Consider the following 13,778-nt stretch of genomic DNA (forward strand, 5'->3'; position numbering starts at 1 on the left):
TCAAATGCCAGCTCCGCTGAGCTCTGTGACCTCAGGCTACGTATGAATTTCTTGAATCTCTGTTTCCTTCTCATGAGTAAAATAGGGCTAAGGACAGCATTTGTCAGAAATGGAGGGAAAACGCTGTGTGTAGACGTGTAACTTATGGAAGACAAGAAAAAAGACTCATTCTGCTTTCTCCCACCTCACCCTTTAAGTAAGGAAATAATTATTATTTGTTAATTGGACTAAGGTAACATTAGATTTAAGACCTGAACTATCAGGTCTGGGTGTGTCTGTGCGTTAGAATTTAAATTCCACATCTGCCTAACGGAATCACACTGTGCAGTCACTGGATTCCTACAGAGCGGCATTTGCAGTTAGCGGGATATGATGACTCTATAGAAAGCAAAGAACGCAGAGCAAAATACGGTGTATATAATACATCCTCAAACATGTAAGAAAAAACAGAACCAAGAAGAAAATATGCTAAAGTATAAAACGTCTCATAATGCTGGAGTTGACATTCTATTTTCTCTTTTTCTGTATTAAAAAAACAAGCCATGTTGGCTTCCAGTTAGGATGGAGTACTGGGAAACAGATTTGCCTCAGAGCTCAAACAACAAAACCAGACAATATGCATGAAAAAAGGTTTTCAAGACTCTGGATGTGAGTCACTGAAGGACAGTGAAACCCGAGAGCCGGGGAGTAAGAGAGGAGCACACAGCTGCTCCAGCTCCAGGGCGGGGCGTTCCAGCTGAAACGTGGCGAGAAGGGATGTCGGCATCTTGAACTGGAGGAGAACGAAAACACAACACATCAAAACTTGCAGAATGCTGATAAAAGAGAGTTTATGAGAAAAGTTATGGCACTAAAGGAGGACATTAGGAAATACAAAGATCTCAAGTGGAGGACCCCAGCTTCTGCCCAAAGAAACTGGTGGAAAAAAGGCAAAGCAAACAGAAGAAAGATAGTTCTAAAAATACCAAAAATACTAAAAGTACTTTAAAAACTAATGAAGGAAAAATAGGATCATCTAAAGAAACACAGGACAGGGTTTGATAGAATTCAGTATCCACGGCCGACACAGACTCAGCAGACCAGGCACATGCGGGAAGCTTCTCGAGCACGTGGAGGGCCTCTGTGAGACCTGACGGGGCATCCCGCCTGGTGGTGGAAAACTGAATGTGTTTCCCTACGATCAAGAAAAGGCCGCACGCCCACTCTCTCCACTTCTGTTCAACATTAAACTGGGCCTCTAGGCAGTAAACCAGGCGAGAAGAAGACACGAAGGAGGGAGTACACCCGTCTTTATTTGCAGATGATGTGATCATTCAGAGAACCTTCTATGGAATCAGCAACAACTAAAAACTACTAGAAGGAATAATTGAGTTTAGCAAAGCTACAGGACACAATAGCATCAAAAATATGAAATAGGGATATTTCTGACAAAAGAGGTGAAAAACGCTAGAACCTACAAAACATTGCTGAAAGGTTTCCTGTAGCCAAATGTACTAAAAGAAGAGAAATCCTGTAAGTTAAAGTGGCCCCTGACCAGGCCTGAGTATGTTTGCAATGACCCAACACATCCAGCCCCTTCTGGCAGCAGCGGGACATGGCAGAAGTCACGTTAGCATCACACGTGACGTGTAGCATTACATATCGACGCTCTACAGGGGGTGGCCACAGGGCACAACACACATCATGCCAGGGCAAGGCACTGGGGCCTCAAAGTGTGTCTCATTGAGTGCCTTGGGAACAAGTGGCCCCAGAAAGAGGCCAGTGACCGTCCTCTGCCTATAGAGCCCTTTGGACAAGGCTCAGGGGGATTTCTCAGGAGGTGTGTCCAGCGAGGCCTGAAAGTTCCCTCACCGGGGGCTCTCCCAGTGCTCTGAGAATCAGACCTGTTTTCTCCTCTTCACAGAGTCATTTAGTGAAAGACAGCGAGAGTATTCTAAGGGATGCTTTGAATTCCCTGTTCCTCAGGGTGTCAGCAAGGGGCTTGAGAGTGGGAGTCACAGTGGTGTACAGAATGGTGACAGCCTTGTCCAGTGGACCCCAGGCTCAGCTGGATGTAGGTGTAGACGACGGTGGAGTAGCACAAGGTGACCACCAGGAGGTGCGAGGAGCAGGTGGAGAAGGCCCGCCCCCGGCCTGCCCCCGAGCAGATGCACAGGATGCTGGCGACGACGCAGCCGTAGGACGCCAGGGTGAGCAGGAAGCTCATCCCCGACAGGAACATGTCCATGGTGATGGGCATCACGTCGTTGATGAAGGTTGGGCTGCAGGACAGCAGCAGCACTGGTGGGATCTCGCAGAAGTGTGCGATGAGCTTGGGGCCACAGAAGGACTGCCGCAGGACCAGGCTGGTGAGCACGGAGGCGTTGAGTGTCCCCGTGGGCCACATGAAGGCCACCAGGGTGAAGCAGATGCTCCCACTCATCCAGGTGCCGCAGTGCAGCAGGTGGCAGATGGCCAGGCAGTGGTCATAGGCCAAGGCATGAAGAGCAACATCAGGCTGAGGCAGCCCCTGGAGGAGATGGTGCTGTCAGCGACCAGGTTCTGCAGGACCTTGAGCAGGATGGACGTGGTGCAGAGCGTGTCCAGTACGGCCATGGTGACCAGGAGGAAGTACATCGGGGGTTGAGGCTAGGGCTGTGGCTGATGGCGGCAATGATCAGCCCATTTGCTGGCCAAGGCCACCAGGAACAGGGAGAAGAAGAGGCAGAAGAGGGCGGCCTGGAGCCGGGGGTCCTCAGAGAAACTCTGCAGGAGGAAGAGAGTCAGGGCTGCAAGGTCCCCAAGGCCATGGGCAGCTGAGGGCCCTGCAGCTTACGCTGCTTTCTTGTCAGGCAGGGGTAGGTTTTATTTTTAACTGAGAAAAATAATCAATTACGTTTAACGAGTAAACCCTTCTGGAAAGAAAACAACGACCTTACAGTTTCCATTTACAGTTAAAACATTCTTGGCTCATTAATCAAAGGAAAAGCGACCTCCACACAGTTCTGCACAGCAGCTGCGTCAGTTTACAACCCCACCAAAAGTGCACGAGGGTCCCCTCTCTCCACATCCTCTCCAACCCTTGTTATCTCTAGTCCTTTTGAGGACAGCCCTCCTGACAGGTGTGAGGTGATAACTCCTTGTGGTTTTGATCTGCATTTCCCAGATGATTAGTGATGTTGACACCTTTTCATTTTCCTGTTGGACATTTGAATGTCTTCTCTTGAGAAATGTCTATTCAGCTCCTTCAGTCATTTTTCAATTGGATTATTTGTTTTTTTGCTATTGAGTTGTACGAGTTCATTATATATTTTGGACATCAACTGCTTATCAGATGTGTGGATTACAAATACTTTCTTCCATCCCGCAGGTTGCCTGTTCACTCTTGATGGTTTCTCTTGTGGTGCAGAAGCCTCAGTGAGCGGAAGTTATACCCACCCTGCAAAGCACGTACAGAAGCATTTTAGAACACCTGTAACATAGGTGTTTCTAAGAACGCACGTGAGGTTCATTAACTTGGTAACAGGGGCCTTGTGGGATGGCACCCACCTTCAGTGTGGGAGCACCTGGGTCCTCAGTTGTCGTGGGAGATGCACAGCAGGAGCTGGCTACTGTGATTTCAATCTTCACGACTAGAGTGAAAATGACGATTTCCACGCTCATGAGGGAAGCATTCTTTGATAGTTCCCTGGGAGATGCATGCTATAGACCAGAACGTTGTCCTTGTCTTGGCGATTTGGGGGCGTTTGGTACATATTCATGAACTTGCAATAGCCTTCCCCAGATTCACCCCGTCAAACTGGGGACATGCTTGGGGGAGGGGTGTGGAACAAGACATGCCCCTGGAAGATAAATTGACTCCAGAGGCCGTTTCGACTTCCCGACTGCTCCCTCTCTGCGGGAGCTGCTGCTGTCTGTGCAGCTTTCATGCAGCTTATCATTCTGTAGCGCTCTTCTCTCATTTCAAAACATGGAGCAAAGAGTGATGAAAGAAAATCAAATCCTGGCATACAGTGGGCACCTCTTCCAGGAATGGTCTCTTTTCTCGGTTATTCTCCAGCTTCCAAGACGCAGGGGCCTCAGGCCGGTCTCCTCCTGCTCCCGCAGAGGCCGTGCAGACTGCACTTGACAAACAACCAATTTGTCTCACCACAGGGCTCGACTAGGTCACTGGTCAGCGACTGAGTCATTTATCTGGAGCCTCTGAACCCAATGTGTGTCCAGACCAGGGCTGCCACTTAGCAGGCAAAAATACAGAGCACCCAGCTAAATGTGCATTTCAAGCAGACAATGAGTTAACTCTGTCCCAAATACTGGAATGGAAATTCTTGTACTGTACATTATTTTTCATTGATCTGAAATTCAAATTTAACTGGGTGCCCTGTGTTTTTCTGGTCTCCCTCAGAAAGGACCCAAACGCCCCATCTCTGATGCCTTCAGGGCCAGAAGCATCCGGAGAAGCGCCTGGCTCAACGTTAGAGGCAGAAACCCACCAGACCAGGTGGACTTCAGACCAGACCCGGCCAGAAGCCCAGCCTCACACCAGTGCCTCACCTGTAGGCACCTGCCCAGAGGAACCCGACCACCTGCACCTGTACCGTCTGTTCCGGGCGCCTGGCGTCCTCCGCCCACCGCAGCCTCGGGGTCTAACTGGGCAGCAGGTGTGAGCAGCATGAAGCTGCCCTCCTCGGATTCACCAGGGATGCGCAGGGTCCACCCTCACAGCCTCCACGTCTGTCAAGCAGTGAGAGGCAGAGGCAGATACAGGTGCTCAGGAAGAAGGGGATGGAGAGACGCGTCAGACCCCAGGCCTGGGGTGGAGGTCAGCCCCAGAGGAGCAGTGGAAGATGAGCCCTCCCTCCTTCTGCCCTGGAATGCAGGGCTGGGATCCTGGATTACTCCCGAAATCTGTCACTGGTGTTTCTGTGCAATCGTGAGACTCTGCATTAACTCTTATTGAAAGCAAAACATCTCAGAAAAAATCACACAAACATGAATCGCCTCCCTGTGCTGCCCTCTGCATTTGGGGTCGGGCTCCCTGCAGGGATCCTGGAGAGGAACCTGAGGCAGAGGGATGGAGCCCTGTGACCGGGCCCCCCCAACTCCCCGGCCCTGGGCTGCAGATCCTGCTGCATAGCAGGACCACCAAGTCCTGCTCCTCTCCTGTCTCATGCATGTTCTCCCTGTAATATTAGAGCCAATTAAGCCCCTCACTAAGCATCAGAAGTGTTCACAGAAACTCGATGTGTCCTGACAGGAGCAGGTCCCAGGGTCCTGTGGCTTCCACAGACTTGGGGAGGTGAATCTCTGCTTCAACCATTGAAGGTGGAAGCAAGGGTGCGGCACGGTTTTAGAGCAACTGACAGCACAGCTTTTATTAAACTGGTGAGACATCCCAGAGAAGTTCCTAAACAGGCTGGGGGATCACACGCACCCGGGAGGCGGTTGGCCCCAGCAGTGGATGAGCGTCCAGCTTCAGCACAGGGCAGAGGCCTCCCTGGGTCCTCTACACTCCATGCGGGCTCCGGCGTGGCCACGGTCCTGCTGCTCAGGGTACAGGGTGGCTGCTGGCCTCAGGCGACCCAGGTTTAAACAGGGACAGCCTGAACTGTGAGATGTGCGGAAGAAAGGCACAACCACCTTGGGAGTCCGGCTCCAGGCCCCCTCGCTGAAACAGTGTCAACACCTGGCTGTGACCAGTTACCAGGGAGAATGCCACCAAACGTCCACCATGCTGGTGTTTCTACAGAAAGCCGTTCCCAGAGCGGATGCAGGCAGGCTCCCCCAGGGCGGGTGCGAAAGGAGGAGCCAGCTAGTTCAGGCGTTGTGACTGAGGGAGGTGCAGAGAGCTCAGGCCCCCGGGACCCTCCCGACAGGAGAGCCAGGCCAGAAGGGGGAGCCCAACATAGGTGGTTTGTGTTCTGCCGGGACCTCCTTCAGAAGCCCTGGGTCCCGATCATTAGTCTGGGCCACTTTTCCTGAGGCCAAAGCAGAGCTCCCAGGAAATTGGTGAGTCGTGTTTTCTTGAGTGGACTTAACGGATCTGCCAACTTCTGGTCTCACAATTTGTTCCCCACGACAGTAATTTCAGGTTATGCGAACGCTTTTAGCAACACCGAACTGTTGGGAGTGGAAATAAAATAAAGGTGAAAATTGCACTGGTGTCAGAAAGGATTTCTTTTAGTTTTGAGATTTTTGTAGACTTACAGAAAAGTTGAAAAAAATCGTTGAGTTTCCATACCCTTCAGCTAGTTCCCCTTTTGGCTAAGATCTTACACAACCATCTAACAAATTACCAACATTAGGATATGCGCCTTGGTGCCACATTGTTTAACTAAGTCACAGAATTTGCTTGAACTTCCCCAGTTTCACACACTCACACATGATGAAACCCACACATAGACTCTTACACAGCACACACGTTTACACACCCACACATGCTCACACCTCACACAGTTGCACATTCGCACATGTACTTACACAATCTCACACACACCTTGCTACAGGAGAGGCTGGTGGGGCTGTGCTGCGCTCCTCTCTGAATCCAACACCTCCCACATCACTCACAGCTCACATCCCCTGCTCGTCTCTGAGCGAATTATCTTCTCTGCCTCTCATCTCATGGTCCTTCCCTCCTTCTCGTCCTTGTGACGAGTGACTTAGAACTCCAGTTTTTCAAGTCTTTCCCCAGGCCAGCCCACGAAAACCCCAGAACATTCTCAAGGAATAAGCTTTCTTTGCGCCCCATTTCTTGAGGGGTATGGCTATCCTGGGCTGCTCCAGAGTCTAGAACACACTGTCAAGATGGGTTTCCTTGTTCCAGATAACTTAAAGTTAACTACATCAACAGTATCTGAAAGGCTCTTTAATTTGGAACACCATATGTCCACAAAATGTTGATGTGAAGATGACCCACACGATGGAATGTGAATTTTTTCTTTTGCTGAGGAAGATCCGCCCTGAACTAACACCAGCTGCTGATCTTCCTCTTTTTGCATGTGAGCCGCCACCGCGGCATGGCCACTGACAGACGAGTGGTGTAGGTCCATGCCCAGGAACCAAGCCTGGGCCACTGAAGCAGAGTGTGCCAAACTTAACCACCAGGCCACCGGGGCTGGCCCTGGAGTGTGAATTTAAAGAGAGTTTACTGAACTCTAAATGAGCCCAAGTATACTATACACGTGCACGCACACACTAATGCACAGACACAGATGCACACACATGCACACACAGATGCACATGCACACAGACATACACAGATACGCAGATGCACACACAGAGAGTGACACGAGCACACATACAGACACACATGCACACATAGACACACATAGACACAGGTGCACAGATGCACACACAGACAGACACACACACAGATGCATAGACACACACACACACACACACGCACACTAATAATTCCCCCCACAGAACTGGAGGGTGAGAGGCCAGAGTGCAGGGCAGATGAGCCTGAAGTTAGGAGGGACAGCTAAGTCACCGAGAGGGACAGACATCAGGACAACCTAGGGGTACAGTCAGGCCCAGAGTAGGAAGGTGTGACAACTCACAGAAAAGGGCCAGAGGTGATTCAGGCATCCTGGAAGCAGGGAGGAGCTCTCAGGTTGAGGGTCGAGGGCAGCCAGGGAGAAAGCAGAGCAAAGGGGTTTCCCAGAGCACGATGTTGCTGTTTCTGCCCCACTGGATGCCCGGTCCAGGAAATGATGTCTCCAGACCAAGGATGGACGGGAATCAAGGAGCCTGGTGAAGACTGTCAGCCGACTGTGTAGAGGGGACCCTCCCCATGACCTCAGCACAGCCGACTCTGTGCTGGCACTTCAGAAATTAACACAACTGCAGATGTATTTCAAATTTCTTAATCACGTTTGCTGTATGTGAACATAGACACCTAAAAGCATGTCAAGAACGAGCCTGCAGAGGACAAGTGCACAAGCCTCAGGCTCGCTGAGAAGGCCGCACGGCACTGGGGTTTCAGAGAGAGTTGCACAGTCTTCTCTGCAGCCGGCGTCAGGACTGTGCCCACCACAGGCGTATTCCAGACGTCCTCAGACACAGTGGCCCTTTTCAGACAGCCAGCAAATTATTTCCAAGAAAGCAACATAATTGTTGCAGAACAGCCCACAGTATTGTTTCCTATCGAGTGGAAGAGTCCGTTTCTTCCATCCCAAGCCCAGATCAGCCTGAAGGGAAGTCCACTGCGAGCCACAGGCCCCTGGGCCTGTGACGACTGTCGCATCAGCTGTAAGTCAAGCGCTGTTTAAGGACTTCCTGCCACGGTGAGTGTAAGTTGTGTTGTCATTGTTTTAATTCTGACTCTGTAGTCTCACAGCAAAGGTACGAGCCGTCCCCAAGCCCACAGGGGAAACTCAATCTGAAGAAAAATAGTTCTGCCTAAAATATCAGGTGCAGACGGGCCCTCAGCATCTTCATTTACAACTCAGGAGATCTGCACGTCGGGAAGATGCCAGCAAGCGCAGGGCAGCCGCTCACCTTCTGAAACAGTCTCTGGTAAGTGACTTCCTCTGGGCAATGACATGGTATCAATAGGGGCGTTTTTGAGAGTGTTAGTACATGCACCATTCAGGGAATTAGACCTGAATGGAGGCCCCCTCTGCCTCTTCCCATTTCAGGAACGAGAACACTGAGAAGAGTGGGTTATTTCCACTATACTCTCCTCTCCCGGGCAGTGCTGTGAGCACGCAGGGCCAGGCAGGGGCAGCGAGGTCAACTCCTGGGCTTCAGAGGAGAGCAGCGGGGAATGCGTTCATCCTGGGGAAGACCCTACACCCTGCAAAGACACAGAAAGCTCCCACTCCGCTCCCCTCCCTGCCAAGGGGCCGGGGCTGAGCCCAGAATGGACACGCTGTGGTCAGTGGTTGGTTTAAAAACTTGACGAAATGGCAGTTTGTCAGACCCGCGTCTGCCCTCACAGAGCAGAAATCAGAATTCAACACCCTGAAGATGACTCTCCTCTAACATCCAGGACGGGCCCTCACGCAGCCTGCATCACAGCCCAGGTGCATGGGCCCAGCCAAGCAGAAATGGGAGAATTTAAGGCCAGTGGGCACATGGAGCATCAGGTCACCACAGGTGTGGCGGCAGGTCCCATCCAGTGACCACATCCCAAGACCTCAGAGAAAGTGCACCGTCCAGAGGGAATGGGGAACCTTCTCAGAGCCAGTCTCTGTTCCGTGTCACTTCCTTAGGGCCCGAAAAGGCGACAAGGGTGAGCATCACCTGCCTCGGAGGCGGGCTGTGCTGCCCGGGGCTTTCCTGGCAGCTGCCCAAGCTGTCCGCTGGGGTCCTGGAGAGGACAGTGAGCGTCAGAGCTGTGCGCAGCCCCGTGCCTCCACGCGACTGCCCACCCGGCTGGACCTGCTCTGAGCTGCAGAATTGAGGGACGTGCGCCTCAGGCCACAAAGTCCTAATCCCCCCACCCCTGACTTGCTTCTTTCTGTGAACATTGAAAATACTTAAAACATGCCTCGTAAAAATAAGATCTGCTCAATGACAGCAACTTCTAACCTAGCAAATAAAAAGGGTTCCAAGAGCTATTTTTTCCGACATTAATTTTGTAGAATGAATCTGTCTAACAATAACAAGAGAAAAAGGTCCATGATCAAGAATGAATACGCAGTGTCAGTTTTTAAAATGCTGTACAACTGAAGCTGCTTCTCAAATCCCAGGAAGGTGGCAGATGGACCTTCAACTGCCCTGGGAGTCACCTCGGGCTCCACACAGCCTCACCCTCGGGCAGCACTGCCGGGTCCTCACCCAGCGCCAAGCAGGGCTCAGTGCTCAGGGTCCTCAAAGGCCACAGGAGCAGAGGGCACCTGGTTTTAAACAGGATCAGCTCTGCCATGTGACATAAAAGTGAAACCATCAGCTGGGATCCAGCTCCCAGGCCCGTCACTTAGAAGACCTCAGAAGTCTTGGGGGTCTCGGGACCGCCAGTGGGCCATGGAGTACCCCGGGGGTCAGGTTCTGAAGGAGGTGACCCTGGCTGAGGGCAGCCGCCTCTGCTCCCTCTCCAGGGGTCAGCTCAGCGTCTAGCAGATCCTGTCCCAGGAAAGAGGCAAGAGTTGGTGACGGGAGCTGTCGTTTTCCTCCCAGTTAGGCAGACAAGAAACTTACTTCCCTGGAAGGGGCCATGGTGGGCAGCGCCTCCTGGATGGAGAATCCCAAAGGCACACTCTGAGCCTGGCCCCTTCGTGGACGCAGAGCTGGGAGGCCTCCGGCAGGTGCTGCAGCCACCCTCACACACAGGAGAGAAAACAGCTGCAGACCGAGGAGGGCGTGACCCGCCTCCCAGCCTCTTCCTGCAGGGGGGCTGGAGCCGGTGCTTCTGCTTCTCAGCTCCCAGCTTGGAGGTTGGCCCGGAGGCAGAACAGGGAACTGCGGGTAAGAGGGGCTGAGGGCAGGAGGCTGAGCAGGGCTGGGTTTTGCAGGGCAGGCCAACAACAGCAGCAACCGCAGCAGCCACGTCGGGGGCTGAGCCAGTCTGAGCACTTACTGATGCCAAGGTCTCGCGCTTTTTTACATTGCATTTGTATTCTTCCCTGTTGAGCTGTAACTGACAAGTAAAAATCTGTGTATTCAAGGTGATGACGATACTATTTTCCAACAGCTCTACATTTTGTGTGTGTGGTGAAACCCCATAACATAAAGCCGACTATTTTAGCCATTCAAAGAGCACAGCTCAGTGGCATTAAGTCCATTCCTAACGTTGTGCAGCCATCGCTGCTATCTATTCCAGAGCCTCTTCCACACCCCTAGCAGAACCCGCACCTCTTCAGTAGTCACCCCACACCCCCTCCCATGGCCTCCAGCGGCCACCGGCCAGCCTCACCCTCGGCGGGTTTGCCTGCTGCGGACATTCTAGAAGTGGAATCACACAGCCTCGCATCTGGCTTCTCTCCCTGGGTGTGTTTCGAGGTTCGTCCGTGTTGCAGCGTGTGGCAGCAACAACTAGGCATGCACAAAGTTACTCCTTCATCCTCCGAACAGACTGTCAGGTAGGCGCTGACCTTGCGTGTGGAGCAGAGCTGCTGAGGAGCACGGACGCCACCACGAGCCATCCACTGCCCCAGGGCTCTCGGCGGCACTGGCCCGCTGCTGCCCACCTGCTGTCCTGTTTTCCTCACACCCCGCTCTGGCTGCCCCTCCTCAGGCTCCTTGCAGAGCCGCCCCATCCCTGAGAATAAAGCCTCTGCCCTCCTGACGGCGTGGTCCTGGCCCCATCACACCAGTTCCCCGGGGCCCGTCCACTTGAATCACGGCTGTCTGTCTCCTGACAGATCGTGTCTGCAGCCCAGACTCTGCTCACAACCCCCACAGACAAACTCCCCTTGTCCTGCCTCCTGGATGGACAAAGGATTGTGTCAACTGGGCTTGACCTCCAGGCCGGGAGGTTGAAATTAGTGAATGGCGGGAGAAGGCACATAGAGGTCAGTCCAGATAGGCCAGCAGAGGTCAGCAGACTCAGTCCTATGGGCTGGGAGTTGGGGAGTGGACAGAAGTGACCTTGTCTGAGTCAGGCTGACATGTGTTACTGTGGACATCGGGATGTACGTGATGGTCAGTGTGGACCTCACTGCCTGACAGTGAGAGCGGATATGATGGTCAAAGTGGACATGGAGCAGTGTGGATGTCATGGTCACTGTATGGTCACTGATGTGGACTCTCATGGACATGAGAGTCAGTGTAGAGGTGATGGCCAGTGAGAACATGACAGTGAGAGTGGATATGATGGTCAGAGTGTCCATGGCAGGCAGTGTGGAGGTGATGGTCGGGGTGGCCGGCGGATGAGCGCAGGCAGTGTGGAGGTGATGGTCAGGGTGGCCATGGCAGGCAGTGTGGAGGTGATGGTCAGGGTGGACATAGCAGTCAGTGCGGAGGTGATGGTCAGTGTGGACAGGACGGTTCACCACGTACATAACATATAGCACCCACCTGCAGAGACTCTGGCTGCTGCCCTGCCTGGTGCCCCGTGGTCCTCACATGTTTGCTGACCTCATAGGTAGGTACCTGGCAGAGGACTTGCTATCTGAAAGATCTAACAGGCGTCTTGATCAACAAATTATGAAACTTCGCATGTATTTGTGCCTTCGTTAAAATTACAACTTGGTTCCGGCATTGAGCTAAAACCAATAGCACATTGCAGGGCCTGGCGCCATTCCTGGGGTATCACAGGCACTCCACACACAGCCAGTGGGGTTGCCTCCCTCCTGCCTCCCTCCTTTCCTTCCGCAGGGAACTGGGTGGCTGAGCAAGCAGCTCGGGCCCGACAGGAAGGGAGACGAGAACATGGAATTGCTGCAAGGGCGCGGCCTAGAGCTGGCGGCACACCCCCCGGGGCCTAGTGATGCTGGGACCCAAACAGAGGAGGAGGCTTGAGGCCAAAGGTCAGCCAGGTAACCAAGAGCTGTGTGTGCCAGGTGAGGTCCACCAGGTGACTAGGTCCTGTGTGTCAGGTGAGACATCGGGCCGGGACTTCAAAAGCAATGGTGCTGATGAAGGATCCTGAGTGGAGAAAGCTGGGCTTTGAGGAGGATCCCCCGAGGCCAGCACGGGAAACAGACGGGGTTGGGCTGCAGGCTGGGAAACCGGTTCACATCATTGTGTAGAAACACAGGAAAGACATACTTAGAACGAGGCCGGGGAGTGGGGGCCGTGGAAAGGGGATCTGTTTGAGATGTTTGAGGAGGTGGGGGTGGCTCGGTGTCTGGGGGCTGTGGTGGTCCAGGCAGAGGAGGATCCAGGGTGACGGTGGGGTTGCCACACGGAGTCTTGAGAGGTGAGCACAGAACCGCTGCTGTCATCATCCCCCTTCAGCTCCAGTCCAGGCAGAGTCCACAGGCGGGGGCTTTCCGCCCTCATGCTGGAGACAAATAGATGCCTGGGACCATGACAAGAGGTGACGGTGGTGTCCTTGGCAAGTGACTTAGCTGATGGATGCCTGGATCCTCATTCCTATAGTGTGGATAAACTTGCCTCGTGGAACTGTTATAAAGATGAAATTAGAGACAGGTGGAGACCTGCCACAGGCTCTGACACAGAGTTATGTTTGCAGAATGACGAGCATGTGGTTTTGGGAGGCGAGAATGCAGAGCCGGTGAGAGCGCAGGCTTTGGGGGCAGAGAGAGGGCTGCCCAGTCCTCGCTGCATTTCAACCCGGGCTTCCTACACCTGTCAGCCTCCTGGGACGGATGGACGGAGACTCAGGGACCCGCTCAGCCTCTCCATCTGGTTGGATTGTCTCCCTGCTGTGTCTGGGAGACGCTTTGACTTCAGTTTCCCCACCCTCCTGGCCCTGCCCTCCTGCTCTGTCCCAGGTCTCCCTCCCTCCCACGTGCTCAGAGACTTCCCTCCTCCAGTCTGCCCCCTTTCCTGCGTCACGGATTTTCCCTCCCAGCTCCTTCCACACTGTTCACGTTTTAAAATCAAGCAAAAAGGCAAACAATCTTTCCTCAAAGCCACATCTCCTTCACAGCCCAGGGTCTTGAAGGATCCTCTTACGCAGACCTCCACTTTCTCAAGTCACCCGCACCTTACTCTCTTATCTATGCTCCCACTTCCACTGGGATGTTTCTCAGAAAGTCCCCTCCCCCAGCCACTCTCGTCCCCTCCTCTCACTGTCTGTGTGCAGACGGTCGGAGCCATGACCTGCCCAGGCCCAGGGCTGCCCCTCCTTCACTCTCCCGTCTCCCACCTGCTTCTGTGAGGCCCCTTCACCCCAGGCTCCTCCCTTCCAGGCCCCCACTCTTGCTCTGTGTGGAAGGTGCTAG

The 13,778-nt window shown here is 53.2% G+C and overlaps 1 pseudogene; it reads right to left on the reverse strand.

The window, feature by feature from the left end:
* Positions 1–1,905: 1,905 nt before the first annotated feature.
* LOC103556395 (olfactory receptor 13G1-like) lies at positions 1,906–11,756 on the reverse strand (annotated as a pseudogene).
* Positions 11,757–13,778: the final 2,022 nt, after the last annotated feature.

The sequence above is a fragment of the Equus przewalskii genome, chromosome 1 (genome assembly GCF_037783145.1).
Source record: "Equus przewalskii isolate Varuska chromosome 1, EquPr2, whole genome shotgun sequence".
In the NCBI taxonomy this organism is placed as follows: domain Eukaryota; kingdom Metazoa; phylum Chordata; class Mammalia; order Perissodactyla; family Equidae; genus Equus; species Equus przewalskii.